The sequence below is a fragment of the Ovis aries genome, chromosome 2, assembly GCF_016772045.2.
Source record: "Ovis aries strain OAR_USU_Benz2616 breed Rambouillet chromosome 2, ARS-UI_Ramb_v3.0, whole genome shotgun sequence".
NCBI lineage: Eukaryota > Metazoa > Chordata > Mammalia > Artiodactyla > Bovidae > Ovis > Ovis aries.
The window spans coordinates 53,566,337-53,581,626 of NC_056055.1; positions in this window are offsets into that span (position 1 = coordinate 53,566,337).

Sequence of the window (15,290 nt, forward strand, 5' to 3'; positions counted from 1 at the left end):
TGGCATCACTGACTCGATGGACGTGAGTCTGTGTGAACTCTGGGAGTTGGTGATGGACAGGGAGTCCTGGTGTGCTGCAATTCATGGGGTCACAAAGAGTCGGATACGACTGAGCAACTGAACTGAATGACTAATAATGTTGAACATGTTAATATCTATTTGTATATCTTCTTTGGAGAATTGTCTGTTGAAGTCCATTGCCCATTTTTGAATTGGGTTTTTTGTTTGTTGTTGGTTAACCACTAGTAATTTTATTGTCTCTATAGTTTTGCCTTTATTCAAGCTTCATATAGTTGGAATCATATAAAATGTAGCTTTTCAGATTTGCTTCTTTCAGTTCAGTTCAGTTCAGTTCAGTTGCTCAGTCATGTCCGACTCTGCGACCCCATGAATTGCAGCACGCCAGGCCTCCCTGTCCATCACCAATTCCTGGAGTTCACTCAAACTCATGTCCATCGAGTTGGTGATGCCATCCAGCCATCTCATCCTCTGTCGTCCCCTTCTCCTCCTACCCCCAATCCCTCCCCACATCAGAGTCTTTTCCAATAAATCAGCTCTTTGCATCAGGTGGCCAAAGTATTGGAGTTTCAGCTTCAGCATTAGTCCTTCCAATGAACACCCCGGACTATCTCCTTTAGGATGGACTGGTTGGACCTCCTTGCAGTCCAAGGGATGCTCAAGAGTCTTCTCCAACACCACAGTTCAAAAGCATCAATTCTTCAGTGCTCAGCTTTCTTCATAGTCCAACTCTCACATCCATACATGACCACTGGAAAAACCATAGCCTTGACTAGACGGACCTTTGTTGAGAAAGTAATGTCTCTGCTTTTTAATATGCTCTCTAGGTTGGTCATGGAGAAGGCAATGGCACCCCACTTCAGTACTCTTGCCTGGAAAATCCCATGGACGGAAGAACCTGGTAGTCTGCAGTCCATGAGGTTGCTAACAGTTGGACATGACTGAGTGACTTCACTTTTACTTTTCACTTTCCTGCATTGGAGAAGGAAATGGCAACCCATTCCAGTGTTCTTGCCTGGAGAATCCCAGGAATAGAGGAGCCTGGTAGGAGGCCATCTATGGGGTCGCACAGAGTTGGACATGACTAAAGTGACTTAGCAGCAGCAGCTAGGTTGGTCATAACTTTCCTTCCAAGGAGTAAGCATCTTTTAATTTCATGGCTGCAATTACCATCTGCAGTGATTTTGGAGACCAAAAAAATAAAGTCTGACATTGTTTCCTGATCTATTTCCCATGAAGTGATGGGACGAGATGCCATGATCTTATTTCTCTGAATGTTGAGTTTTAAGCCAACTTTTTCACTCTCCTCTTTCACTTTCATCAAGAGGCTCTTCAGTTCTTCTTCACTTTCTACCATAAGAGTGGTGTCATCTGCACATCTGAGGTTATTGATATTTCTTCTGGCAATCTTGATTCCAGCCTGTGCTTCTTCCAGCCCAGTGTTTCTCATGATGTACTCTGCATGTAAGTTAAATAAGTACGGTGACAATATACAGCCTTGACGTACTCCTTTTCTGTTTGGAACCAGTTTGTTGTTCCATGTCCAGTTCTAACTGTTGCTTCCTGGCCTGCATACAGGTTTCTCAAGAGGCAGATCAGGTGGTCTGGTATGCCCATCTCTTTCAGAATTTCCACAGTTTATTGTGATCCACACAGTCAAAGGCTTTGGCATAGTCAATAAAGCAAAAATAGATCTTTTTCTGGAACTCTCTTGCTTTTTTGATGATCCAGTGGATGTTGGCGATTTGATCTCTGGTTCCTCTGCCTTTTCTAAAACCAGCTTGAACATCTGGAAGTTCACGGTTCACGTATTTCTGAAGCCTGGCTTGGAGAATTTTGAGCATTACCTTACTTGTGTGTGAAACGAGTGCAATTGTGTGGTAGTTTGAGTATTCTTTGGCATTGCCTTTCTTTGGGATTAGAATGAAAACTGACCTTTTCCAGTCCTGTGGCCACTCCTGAGTTTTCCAAATTTGTTGGCATATTGAGTGCAGCACTTTCACAGCATCATCTTTCAGGATTTGAAACAGCTCAACTGGAATACCATCCCCTCCACTACGTTTATTCATAGTGATGCTTCCTAAGGCCCACTTGACTTCACATTCCAGGATGTCTGGCTCTAGTTGAGTGATCACATCATCATGATTATCTGGCTCATGAAGCTCTTTTTTATACAGTTGTCCTGTGTATTCTTGCCACCTCTTCTTAATATCTTCTGCTTCTATTAGGTCCCTACCATTTCTATCCTTTATTGAGCCCATCTTTGCATGAAATGTTCCCTTGGTATCTACAATTTTCTTGAAGAGATCTCTAGTCTTTCCCATTCTGTTTTTTTCCTCTATTTCTTTGCATTGATCACTGAGGAAGGCTTTCTTATCTGTCCTTGCTATTCTCTGGAACTCTGCATTCAAATGGGTATATCTTTCCTTTTCTTCTCTGCTTTTCACTTCTCTTCTTTTCACTGCTATTTGTAAGACCTCCTCAGACAGCCATTTTGCTTTTTTGCATTTCTTTTCCATGGGGATGGTCTTGATTCCTGTCTCCTGTACAATGTCACGAACCTCCGTCTATAATTCATCAGGGACTCTATCTATCAGATCTAGTCCCTTAAATCTATTTCTCACTTCCACTGTATAATCATAAGGGATTTGATTTAGGTCATACCTGAATGGTCTAGTGGTTTTCCCTATTTTCTCCAATTTAAATCCGAATTTGGCAATAAAGAGTTCATGATCTCAGCCACAGTCAGCTCCCAGTCTTGTTTTTGCTGAATGTATAGAGCTTCTCCTTCTTTGGCTGCAAAGAATATAATCAATCTGATTTCGGTATTGAACATCTGGTGATGTCCATCTGTAGAGTCTTGTCTTGTGTTGTTGGAAGAGGGTATTTGCCATGACCAGTGCGTTCTCTTGGCAAAATACTATTAGCCTTTTCCCTGCTTCATTCTGTACTCCAAGGCCAAATTTGCCTGTCAACCAGGTTTTTCTTGACTTCCTACTTTTGCATTCCAGTCCCCTATAATGGAAAGGACATCTTTTTTGGGTGTCAGTTCTAAAAGACCTTGTAGTTCTGCATAGAACCGTTCAGCTTCAGCTTCTTCAGTGTTGCTGGCTGGGGCATAGGCTTGGATTACTGTGATATTGAATGGTTTGCCTTGGAAACGAACAGAGATCATTATGTTGTTTTGTTGTTCTTTCACTTAGCAATATATATTTCCTCCATGTCTTAAATGGCTTGATAGCTCATTTCTTTTTTAATGCTGAGTAATATTCCATTGTATAGATTTACTACAGTTTGATTATTCATTCAGCTATTGGAGGATATATTGACTGTATATATTTATGTTTTTCATCTTTTCAGTGATCTGTACTTTGTAATTTTCCTACATTACAAATTAATTATATGCTTCATTATATAATGTTTTTAAAATCTCAGGTTTGGCAACATGATGGCTTCTTTTAGTTTTACATATAACATTCTGTGACTCAGAAGACATTGGTTTATTGCCCTGGGTTCAGTTTCCATGTCTAGAAATGAATATTGGAAGAGAGAGTTACCAAGTTCCCTGTCTGTCATAAACATCTAGAATGATCATGTTTATTTTAAAATTCATTTAAAAGTCCATGGACCTAATTGCAGCATCCATTGATAGGGCATTAGCCATGAGGCAGTGGAGGAGTATGGGTGTATGTGTAAATGTTTTATAGACTTCATGTAGGAATTTCTTGAAGTGAAAGGCTGGACCTGTAGTCCACAGACACTGCCCACAGGCTTCATGCACACAGGCTGTGAAAGCCCCCAAGTTACAGCAAAAGGAACCAGCACTCCACACACAAGAAAGAGTGCAAAACCCAGCCCTTCACTGTGGACTTTTCTCATGATCAGTTGCTATTTCCACGGCCACCATGTTTTCCACAGAAACCTTCTGTGATGTTTTTCACATTTTTTAAACTGTGACCCACAGTAAGAAATATAGTTTGTGATGTGGTCCTCTCTACAGAGTTATAAACATGTGTTCAGAGATCTATAACTGAACTCAATTTTTTATGAAGCAACCCTAATTTTACTACATGTGATTTTCCCTGATATTTTCTAACCTCTCTATCCTAGTTCATTAAAACAATCCTGATTGTGACTCTCTAAAATGATTTCATGACTTCTTAATGGGTCTGGACTTGTACTTTGGAAAACATAGCCTTAGGATCATTATATATTTTTGATTAGGGAACTATACTTTTGTCTTTTGATTTAAATATAGTTACCTCTAAAAGACTAGGGCAACACTGTGGGCTAAGGTATGCTTTCCCTTCGACTGGAGTGATGTGAGCACAGAATTCTCAAGCTTGTTTTTAGAGTCTGTGTGGTTGGAAGTTCTAGCAGATCTGTTCTGATACTGATGTGCCTTTGGCTGAAGAAAACGCTGCTCTGCATAAGAGGCTGATTCTCTTGTGGACATATGTAAAAGCGTATTTATTGGAGCATTGTTTTTAGTGATTTAAAGGAAAAAACAACCTCAATAGGAATAGGAAGTGTAGAGCAATGATTATTAAATGGTGAACTGGCTGGATCCTAGGCTGTTGGGAGCGAAATGACACAAAGACAAAACACGAGACACACAAGAGACAGACAATACACACTCCCGCCGGAGGAACAGAGGTGCGCAAAACTAATTGCGGTTTATTATTATAAAAGCCCCCCTAGGCAGAATTCCAGACTGCATGAATAAGCCTTTTCAGTACAGCGCAGGTGCATACATGTTATCGTACAGCAAAGGGGAGTGAAATCCCTGTCTACTGCAGAGTCTGTCCAAAGCCCTCTTTTCCTTCTTATCACAAGAAGGGAATGCTCCCTCATTTGCAAGGGACCATTAAACTCAAGGCTGTGTCCAGACTCCTTGGCAGAACGCCTTGTTTGCAAGGACGTTCAGCCTGAGCAGAGAGACCCATTTGCAGGCACATCTCTGCTACCCTATTAACCCTTCACTAGGCAGGTGGGAAGTGTATGTAGGAAACTTCAGGAAGAGAGGGAGAAATGAATGGATTGAAAAAGCATACCCATTATATTATGTGTGTTTATGTTTAGAAAACAAATATTAAAAAGCCATTACCTCCCCACCTCTTTTTGGTAACAGACTACAAAACAGCAAAGGTTTACGGTATCTTCTTGGTTTGAGGGGGATACGTAGAAGTTACTAGCTTTTTAAATAGTTTCCAGAAAGCCCCTTCCCGGATTATAGCAAAAGTTTTAGGAAATAGGTAATAAGATCATTATGTTAAAAAATTGAGAAACACTGTTCAAAGACCTGGGAAAACATACTTGAAAACAAATTTTAAGAATGATTTTAAGAATGATTCCTTAGAAAAAATGTGCATTTGGTTCTTAGTGACTTTTTCATACAGCACGGTAAGAGTTATTGAACAACAGCCAACCAATTAGGAGGGTTATTCTGTAAGTGAACTGACTTATTAATAGTGTATCAGCAAACTAACCACAGGTACTTCCTAATACAATGTAGTCTTGCTGCAACAATTATTCTCTAAGGATGACAAGAATCACTATTTAGCTATACTCAGTTGTTAGTCAGTGGCTTCAGAAATCTGTTTTTAGAGGAATTTTGGTGAACTAGAGCCACCATCCACCAGTAAAGCAAACTATCCTCATACACACACACACACACACACACACACATACACACACACACACACACACACACACACACACACAAACACACCTCTACATTTCCCAGCCCTGACCACAGGCTCTAAGAACCTTTCTGTTCCTTTTACTTGAGATGGCTCCATTTTCTTGGCCAGTTTTTTTTTCACTCTAAAGGCAGAAAATGTGAAATAAAACTTTAAACAAATACATCCCAATCCAAATAACCTCAGGTCATTTTAAATTGATGTGGCTTAGACTTTGAGAGTAAATTGTGAGGGGACAACAGATGACATGGTTGTCTATGTAGAAAATCTAAAGAATTGACAAACTGGAACCAATAAGTGATTATTGCAAGGTTGTAGGGTATAAGGTTAATATAGAAAGCTCATTGCTTTCCTGTATACCAGTAATGACCATGTGGAATTTGAAATTAAAAACTCATTCAATTAGCACCTCTAAAAATTACTTAGATATAAATCTAACAGAATAAATTTAAGATATATATGAGGAAAATGATAAAACTCTGATGAACAATACCAAAGAAAAGCCAAATATATAGAGACATTCCATATTCAAGGAAAGGAAGACTCAATGTTATCAAGATGTCAGTTCTTGCCAGTTGTTCTATAGAGTCAATATAATCCCAATCAAAATCCCAACAAGTTGTTTTGTGAATATCAACAAACTGATTCTAAAGCTTAAATGGAGAAACAGAAGACCCAGAATAGCTAACCCAATTCTGAAGAAGAATAAAGCCAGGGAGGCAAAAAGTGGGACAAAAGGTATAACAGGGCCATCTTATCTGGCTGTTATGAGGTAGAGGAAATAAGATGACAACATGAATCTTCCCTTGTTAATGTTTCAGCCAAAAAACTGCCTATGTGTTTGTAAGACAGTAAAGTATACATGGCAACTTGGGTTGTATGGCAGTGTATATTAAAAGAAACATGTATATTCTCTGCAGGGAACTTGCTTATTTCTAATGGCGAAGTTTGTGGGTATTGCTCTGCCACAATGGAAGGGAAAGAGAGAATCAGAATGTGGTTTAGGAACACCTCTCTATAAAGAAAAATTACTGAGAAAGTCTGAGGAGGAGCCTCCTAATCCATAGCAACCAGATGTTATGTTAAATGCAAACATAAAAGATGAGCCTTTGCTTTCATTTGATTCTTGACATGAGAATGACAGCTGTTGGGGAAAAGACTCTAAGTAACAGTGATCTCATGAAAACTGAGAAGACGTCATTAGGCAAAAAAAAAAGCAAAAGTAAATAGAGTTCTGCCAAGAGAACTTACTGGTCATAGCAAACACCCTTTTCCAACAACACAAGAGAAGACTCGACACATGGACATCACCAGGTGGTCAACACCGAAATCAGATTGATTATCTTCTTTGTAGTCAAAGATGGAGAAGCTCTATACTGTCAGCAAAAACAAGACCAGGAGCTGACTGTGGCTCAGACATGAACTCCTTATTGCAAAATTCAGACTGAAATTGAAGAAAGTGGGGAAAACCACTAGACCATTCAGGTATAACCTAAATCAAATCCCTTATGACTATACAGTCGAAGTGAGAAATAGATTTAAGGGTCTAGATCTGATAGACAGAGTGCCTGATGACTATGGATGGAGGTTCGTGACATTGTACAGGAGACAGGAATCAAGACCATCGCCATGGAAAAGAAATGCAAAAAAGCAAAATGGCTGTCTGAGGAGGTCTTACAAATAGCAGTGAAAAGAAGAGAAGTGAAAAGCAAAGGAGAAAAGGAAAGATATACCCATTTGAATGCAGAGTTCCAGAGAATAGCAAGGAGAGAGAAGAAAGCCTTCCTCAGTGATCAATGCAAAGAAATAGAGGAAAACAACAGAATGGGAAAGACTAGAGATCTCTTCAAGAAAATTGTAGATACCAAGGGAACATTTCATGCCAAGATGGGCTCAATAAAGGATAGAAATGGTAGGGACCTAATAGAAGCAGAAGATATTCAGAAGAGGTGGCAAGAATACACAGAAGAACTATACAAAAAAGATCTTCACGACCCAGATAGTCATGATGGTGTGATCACTCAACTAGAGCCAGACATCCTGGAATGTGAAGTCAAGTGATCCTTAGGAAGCATCACTACGAACAAAGCTAGTGGAGGTGATGGAATTCCAATTGAGCTGTTTCAAATCCTGAAAGATGATGCTGTGAAAGTGCTGCACTCAATATGCCAGCAAATGTGTAAAACTCAGGAGTGGCCACAGGACTGGAAAAGGTCAGTTTTCATTCCAATCCCAAAGAAAGGCAATGCCAAAGAATGCTCAAGCTACAACACAGTTGCACTCATCTCACATGCTAGTAAGGTAATGCTCAAAATTCTCCAAGCCAGGCCTCAGCAATACATGAACCGTGAACTTCCAGATGTTCAAGCTGGTTTTAGAAAAGGCAGAGGAACCAGAGATCAAATTGCCAACATCCGCTGGATCATGGAAAAAGCAAGATAATTCCAGAAAAACATCTATTTCTGCTTTTTTGACTATGTCAAAGCCTTTGGCTGGATCACAATAAACTGAAAGATGTGGGCATAGCAGACCACCTGACCTGCCCCTTGAGAAACCTGTATGCAGGCCAGGAAGCAACAGTTAGAACTGGACATGGAACAACAAACTGGTTCCAAACAGGAAAAGGAGTACGTCAAGTCTATGTACTGCCACCCTGCTTATTTAACTTACATGCAGAGTACATCATGAGAAATGCTGGGCTGGAGGAATCACAAGCTGGAATCAAGATTGCTGGGAGAAATATCAATAACCTCATATGTTCAGATGACACCACCCTTATGGCAGAAAGTGAAGAAGAATAAAGAGCCTCTTGATGAAAGTGAAAGAGGAGAATGAAAAAGTTGGCTTAAAACTCAACATTCAGAAAACAAGATCATGGCATCCAGTCCCATCAATTCATGGCAGATAGATGGGGAAACAGTGGAAACAGTGTCAGACTTTATTTTTTTGTTTTCCAAAATCACTGCAGATGGTGATTGCAGCCATGAAATTAAAAGATGGTTACTCCTCGGAAGGAAAGTTATGACCAACCTAGACAGCATATGAAAAAGCAGAGACATTACTTTGTCAACGAAGGTCCATCTAGTCAAGGCTGTGGTTTTTCAGTGGTCATGTATGGATGTGAGAGTTGGACTATAAAGAAAGCTGAGCACAGAAGAATGGATGCTTTTGAACTGTGGTGTTGGAGAAGACTCTTCAGAGTCCCTTGGACTGCAGGGAGATCCAGCCAGTTCATCCTAAAGGAGATCAGTCCTGGGTGTTCATTGAAAGGACTGATGTGAAGCTGAAACTCCAATACTTGGCCACCTGATGTGAAGAGCTGACTCATTCGAAAAGTCCCTGATGCTCTAAGATTGAGGGCAGGAGGAGAAGGGGACGACAGAGGATGAGATGGTTGGATGGCATCACTGGCTCAATGGACATGGGTTTGGGCGCACTCCAGAATTTGGTGATGGACAGGGAGGCCTGGCGTGCTGCAGTTCATGGGTTTGCAGAGTTGGACAGACTGAGCAACTGAGCTGAACTGAAACCTCTGAAAGGGAGGATAGGTGGAAACAAGTGAATAGGGTCTCAAAGGTGGGCAAAGAAGTTGTAAGTTTTCATTGAGGTTGGAACGAAGCAGATGAAACTAGATGGCCCTCACTGCCTTCCTCAGAACACGTGTTTTGTATGTCTTCATTGAATGAATGCTGCGTCAGTGAGTCCGCAACAGAGAAATATGAGATATGGCATTAGTACCTTTTCCTTTCCTTGAAAATGTGCCAGAAAGACTGATCAGACCAAGTCTTTAAAACTCGCTTATAGAAAATACAGTCACCAGCTCATCACATCCACTTGGCTTCTGCAGAGGTGGAGCCTGAATGGTGAGTCAGGGCTAGTGGAGAAGGGGCAACCTCTAGACTTGCTACAGGTGATTTCTCTGACCACAGGGAGAGCTACAGACTTTTGGAATTTAGCCTGTTTCCACAAAGTTAAATGATAAGACAAAAATTATCAAATTCAGAAGCTTCCTGCATTTATCGTAAATTCTGAAGCACTGTGGCCTGGCTTACAAGATGGTAGCTACCCTGCAGACATGTGCAGGAAGCTTAAAAATGCATCTCCTCTGTCCTGGGTTTGAGCTAGGGAAATGTAGCATGAGCAGCATCTCCACATTAGGGTGAAAATTTTCCAGTTGTTTGATAATTGGCTTTTGGAAGCATGCGCCTGAAAGACAGTGTGAGAGCCTCAGGGAAAGCCACATACCTAACCCAAAATGGAAAACCAGCAGAACTTAGGGTCTACAAGAAATGCAGAATGCACATAACAACACCACTACACAAATGGGTGTTATGGACTCAGATGAGACTCTAAGCATAACCAGAAGAAAAAGTCTTTTTAACTCTTCCTCGAGTCTCCGGCTCTTTGAGGAAATCTAGGCCCTAAGTGATCTGCCTTTTTTCTAGTGACTGACTGTTGCTTTAGGAATCAAGTGCCTCACCGTGGTGCTTTTGGAGCCTATTCCTAGCCGAAGTCATCTAGCATTAGCCTTTTAGGTTCCTCCTCTGTAGATACAGTGTCTCTCTGTTCACTCCTGTTTATATAGTACAGTGAACTGGCTTCAGCCAGCCCAGGAAAACATGGCCATCCTAAATTAACTAAATTATTTTGGGGTTTTCCAAGGATTGAAGCTGAGTCTTCTTGGACTCAGCTCAAGAGAATGAGGTACAAGGGAGGTGCTGATGTTGTTTAATACTAACTGACATTTCCCAAAGCACTAATAAACATGAGGTCAAAATTATGGCATGATCTTTAGCCCCTAGAGGCCTGGAAGGAATCTTCATGAGAAGCAAGAGTGCTGACTTCCCACAGAAGCAGAGCAGCAGTGAAGGACCATCACACTATCAGTGACTGACTGCTATGACTGTACTTAGGAAGCAGAAGATTTCAGCAAGGTGGAGAGACACTCTTTGTTTTCTGCTCTGGTCCCCTGAAGCACAGATTCAGCCCTACTTAATGCACTCTGCATTCCATTTATCTTTATCACCATTCATTAGTTTGCTGGCTCTGCAGATATTGTTGAGTCCAGACTAGTATGTGACAGGCACAGATTAGCCTCTCAATAAATGTTGGTAAAATGAGTAGGTGGAACCTCACCCAGCCTATAGAATGCAGTGTGAATATGTGTATGGAGGGAGCCTTAGTGGAGATTTTTTTAAATTAATTTTTTAATTGAAGGTTAATTGCTTTGCAGAATTGTGTTCTTTTCTGTCAAACCTCAACATGAATCAGCCATTGGTGTATATATATATATATATATATCTCCCCTACCTTTTGAACCTCCCCCCCATCTTCCACCCCATCCCACCCCTCTAGATTGATACAGAGCCCCTGTTTGCATTTCCTGAGTTATACAGCAAATTCCTGTTGGTTGTCTGTTTTACGTAAGTTGCCATGTTACTTTTTCCGTACATCTCACCCTCTTTTCCCATCTCCCCATGTCCATAAGCCTATTCTCTATGTCTGTTTCTCCACTGCTGTCCAGTAAATTCTTCAGTACTATTTTTCTAGATTCTATATATATGCATTAGAATATGATATTTATCTTTCTGTTTCTGACTTACTCCGTATAATATGTTCTAGGTTCATCCACCTCATCAGAACTGACTTAAATGCATTCCTTTTTATGGCTGAGTAATATTCCATTGTGTATATGTACCACAACTTTAGATAATTTTTTAAGGTATTTTTGCGTAGGCTAAATCTTGAAAGACAAGAGTTTCTACAATGGATAAAGGAAGAGTTATCCCAGAAGGAGGTTGAAGCACACACAAAAGCAGGCACATAGATCAACAGGGACCCTACTGTGACTCAGAATGAAACCAGACTGGATGCTGGTAGAAATAAGCAAGGAAATCCAGTTTCACACAGAATTATCAGCTCAAAGAATTGACTAAAAATAGTATGGTTAAAGTGATTAGAAGGAAATGTCCTTGGATTTCAGGAATTAAAAGTAAGTTGCCCCAGAGAATTGCATTTTCTGAGGCCAAGTGTGGTAGGCAGCCTCTGAAATGACTCCCATTGAGCCCTGCCTCCTGATACTCATAGCGCTGTATGACCACCTCCTCTTCAGTACCTTGCTTTTGATAATACATTATGGCAACATTGAGGGGTATCACCTTCCATGGTTCAGTCACTTGTGTCTTATTAGCCAACTGTCAATTGCCTTCTTGGTGTGTGTGTATACTTTTATGAAATAAGCTGCCATGTTGGAAAGGCCCACCTGGCAAGGTACTGAAGGTGGCCCAGGACACATAAGCAATGAGGAAAAGAAGCTCTCATTCCAGAAGAGCCTGAGGGACTGAATTATGCCACAACCACTGAATGAACTTGGAAGCAGATCTCCAGTTGAAACTTTGGATGAGACTGCATCCAAATCAAGGTGGGCTGACACCTTGATTTTGGCCATGAGGCAGAAGATCCAGGTATGTCTGGATTCTTGACCCACAGATACCATGAGACAATAAATATGTGCTATTGTAGCTCGCTAAGTATTGCGGTGAGTTATTATTAAGCAATATTAATAGAGAGAGGAAGTGGGGAAGCTCTGAAAATTCCAGGGCTCTCAATGTCTTCACTGCAGTTACGACAGTGGCCTTGGGCACAGCATTGCTGTGCTTCACCAGTTTTGTGGCAAAGTGTGTGTTCAAATTCTTTCCTCTTTTTAAAATTGCACTGTTTGCTTTCTTATTATTGAGTCTTGAGAGTTCTTTATATATTCTGGATATGAATCCTTTCTGAGATGTATGATATACAAATATTTTTACCCACTATGTGACTTACATTCTCATTTTCTTAACAGTGTCTTTCAGAGGTACTTAAATGTTTGAGTACAGTAAGTAAGTACAGCTTACTTGTTTTGTCTTGTATAGATCATACTTCTGGAGTTATTTTCTAAGAAATCTTTGCCTTACTCATGTTTATGGCTTTTCTATAAGTTTTAACATTTAGACTTTGCATTCAGTTTGTGATCCATTTTTAATACTTTTTTTGTATATACTGTGAAGTAGGGATTGAAATTCATTTTCTTGGATATCTGATAACCAGTTATTCTAGCACCATTTGTTGATATATTGAATCTTCTGATCCATGGACAAAGTATGTCTATTTTTTGAGTAATTTAAACAGTTATCTTAGGAGTGTTTTAAAGATGCAATGTATTATTCTTCTTCTTCTTATATTTATGCTATGTTTATCCCTATTTCATGTTTTTATACTGTTTTCAATGGTATTGATTTTTTCAAATTTAAATTTCCATTTGTTCATTACCAGTATACCAAAATACAGCTGAATCTGTATATCTGCTTTATATCTTACAACCTTGCTAAATTCACTTATAGCTCTAATAGCACTTTTTTCCCGTAAATTCCACAGGATTTTCTGCATAGGCAATCATATCATTTGTGAATAAAGTCAATTTTCCTTTCCAGTCTGGTTGCCTTTCCTTTCTTCCTCTAATGTCATAGCATTTGCTAGGACCTTCAGTACAATGTTTAATAGAAGTTGCAAAAGTAGATATCCTTGAATTGTTACTAATCTTAGAGGAGATTGCTAATCATACTCACCATTAAGTATGACCTTAGCAATGGGGTTTTCATAGATGCCTTTTATCAGGTGAAGGAATTCCTTTCCTAGTTTGCTGAGATTTAAAAATTTTAGGAATGCATGTTGGATTTTGTCAAATGTTTTTTCCTACACTGTTGAAATGATATTTTTCTTTTTTAGTTTGTTAATGTTATAAATTGCATCAATATGATGCTTTTCAAATGTTAAATCAACCTTGTGTTTCTGTGATAACCTCACTTGGTCATGATGTATTATCCTTTTCATAAATTTTTTGTTTCAATTTGCTAAACTTCTTCTTAAAAGTTTTGTATCTATGTGCAAGAGTGATATGTAACTGTACATTAAAAAAAATAATATCTTTTTCTGGTTTTGGCATCAAGGTACTGCTGGCCTTATGGAACAAGTTGGGAAATATTCCCTCCTTTTCAATTTTACAAAAGAGTTTGTAGAGAATTGTTATTGTTTCTTCCTTAAATGTTTGGTAGAAATAACCAGTAAAGACACTTGACCCTGGATTTTTCTTTGTGGGAAGGTCTTTGACTGAAAATTCAATTTCCTTTATAGATATAAGGCTACTGAGGTTGTCTCTTTTTGTGTGAGCCTTGGTAGTTTGTGTTTTGCAAGGAATTTGTCATTGTCATCTAAGTTGTTGATTCATTGGCATAAAGTTGCTCATCATAGTCTCTTATTCTTTTATTATCTCTAGAATTGCTGGTGATGTCATCTCTCATTCCCTGTATTGGTAATTTTGATCCACTCTTTTTCCTGATCGCTTCCCTGATAGCTCAGTATGTAAAGAATCCCTGCAATGCAGGAGATCCTGGTTCAGTTCCTGGACTGGGAAGATCCCCTGGAGAAGGGAAAGGCTACCCAGTCCATTATTCTTGCCCAGAGAATTCCATGGACTGGTCGAAAAAAGTTGGACACAACTGAGCAACTTTCACTTCACTTTTCCTGATCAGTCTGGCTAGAATTTATCAATTTTATTGATAATCTCAAAGAAACAGCCTTTGAAATTCTCAATTTTCTCTATTGTTTTTTCTGTTTTCTATTTTACAGATTTCCCTTCTTTCTCCTTACTTTGAATTTTATTTGTTCTTTTTGTTTCTTTAGATGAAAGCTGAAATTGTTGATTTGAGTGTTTTCTTCTTTTAAATATACCTGATTAGTACTACCTATTTTTCTCACCCTATGCCCCGCAAATTTTATTCAAATTTCATTCAGAATATATTTTAAGAGTTTAAAGTACTTTTAGTTTCCTTTTTTAATTTTTCCTTTTACTGATTTGTTTAGGAGTGTGTCATTTGGCCACCTGATCAAAGAACCAACTCATTTGAAAAGACCCTGATGTTGGGAAAGATTGAAGGCAGGAGGAGAAGGGGATGACAGAGGATGAGATGGTTGGATGGCATCACTGACTCAATGGACATGAGTTTGAGTAAACTCCAGGAGCTGGCGATGGACAGGGAGGTCTGGCGTGCTGCAGTCCATGGGGTCACAAAGAGTCGGACACGACTGAGCAACTGAACTGAACTGAACTGATTTGGTTCCAAATAGTTGATGATTTCCAGATGTATCTCTGTAATTGATTTCTAATTCCATTATGGTCAGAGGAAGACAATATATTTTGTATAGTTGTGTTAGGGTTTGCTGTTTAACTCTTCAACTTTTTAACACCTAACTTCAAGTGATACTATAACACTACATATGTCATAGGAGACATTAACAGTAGTATATTTCAGTTTCTCCCTTCTCTGCCTTTATGGTATTATCATACATTTTGCTTATACATATATTTCAAAACACATAATATGTTGTTGTTATTTCTGCTCAGGTAGTCAATTATTTTCAGAGGTATAAATAATAGGAAAAATATATGTTCACCCATGTTCTTACCATTTATAGTTCATTCCTTTCTGTGATTTTATTTCCAATTCATATAATTTTCCTTCTGTCTAAATGACT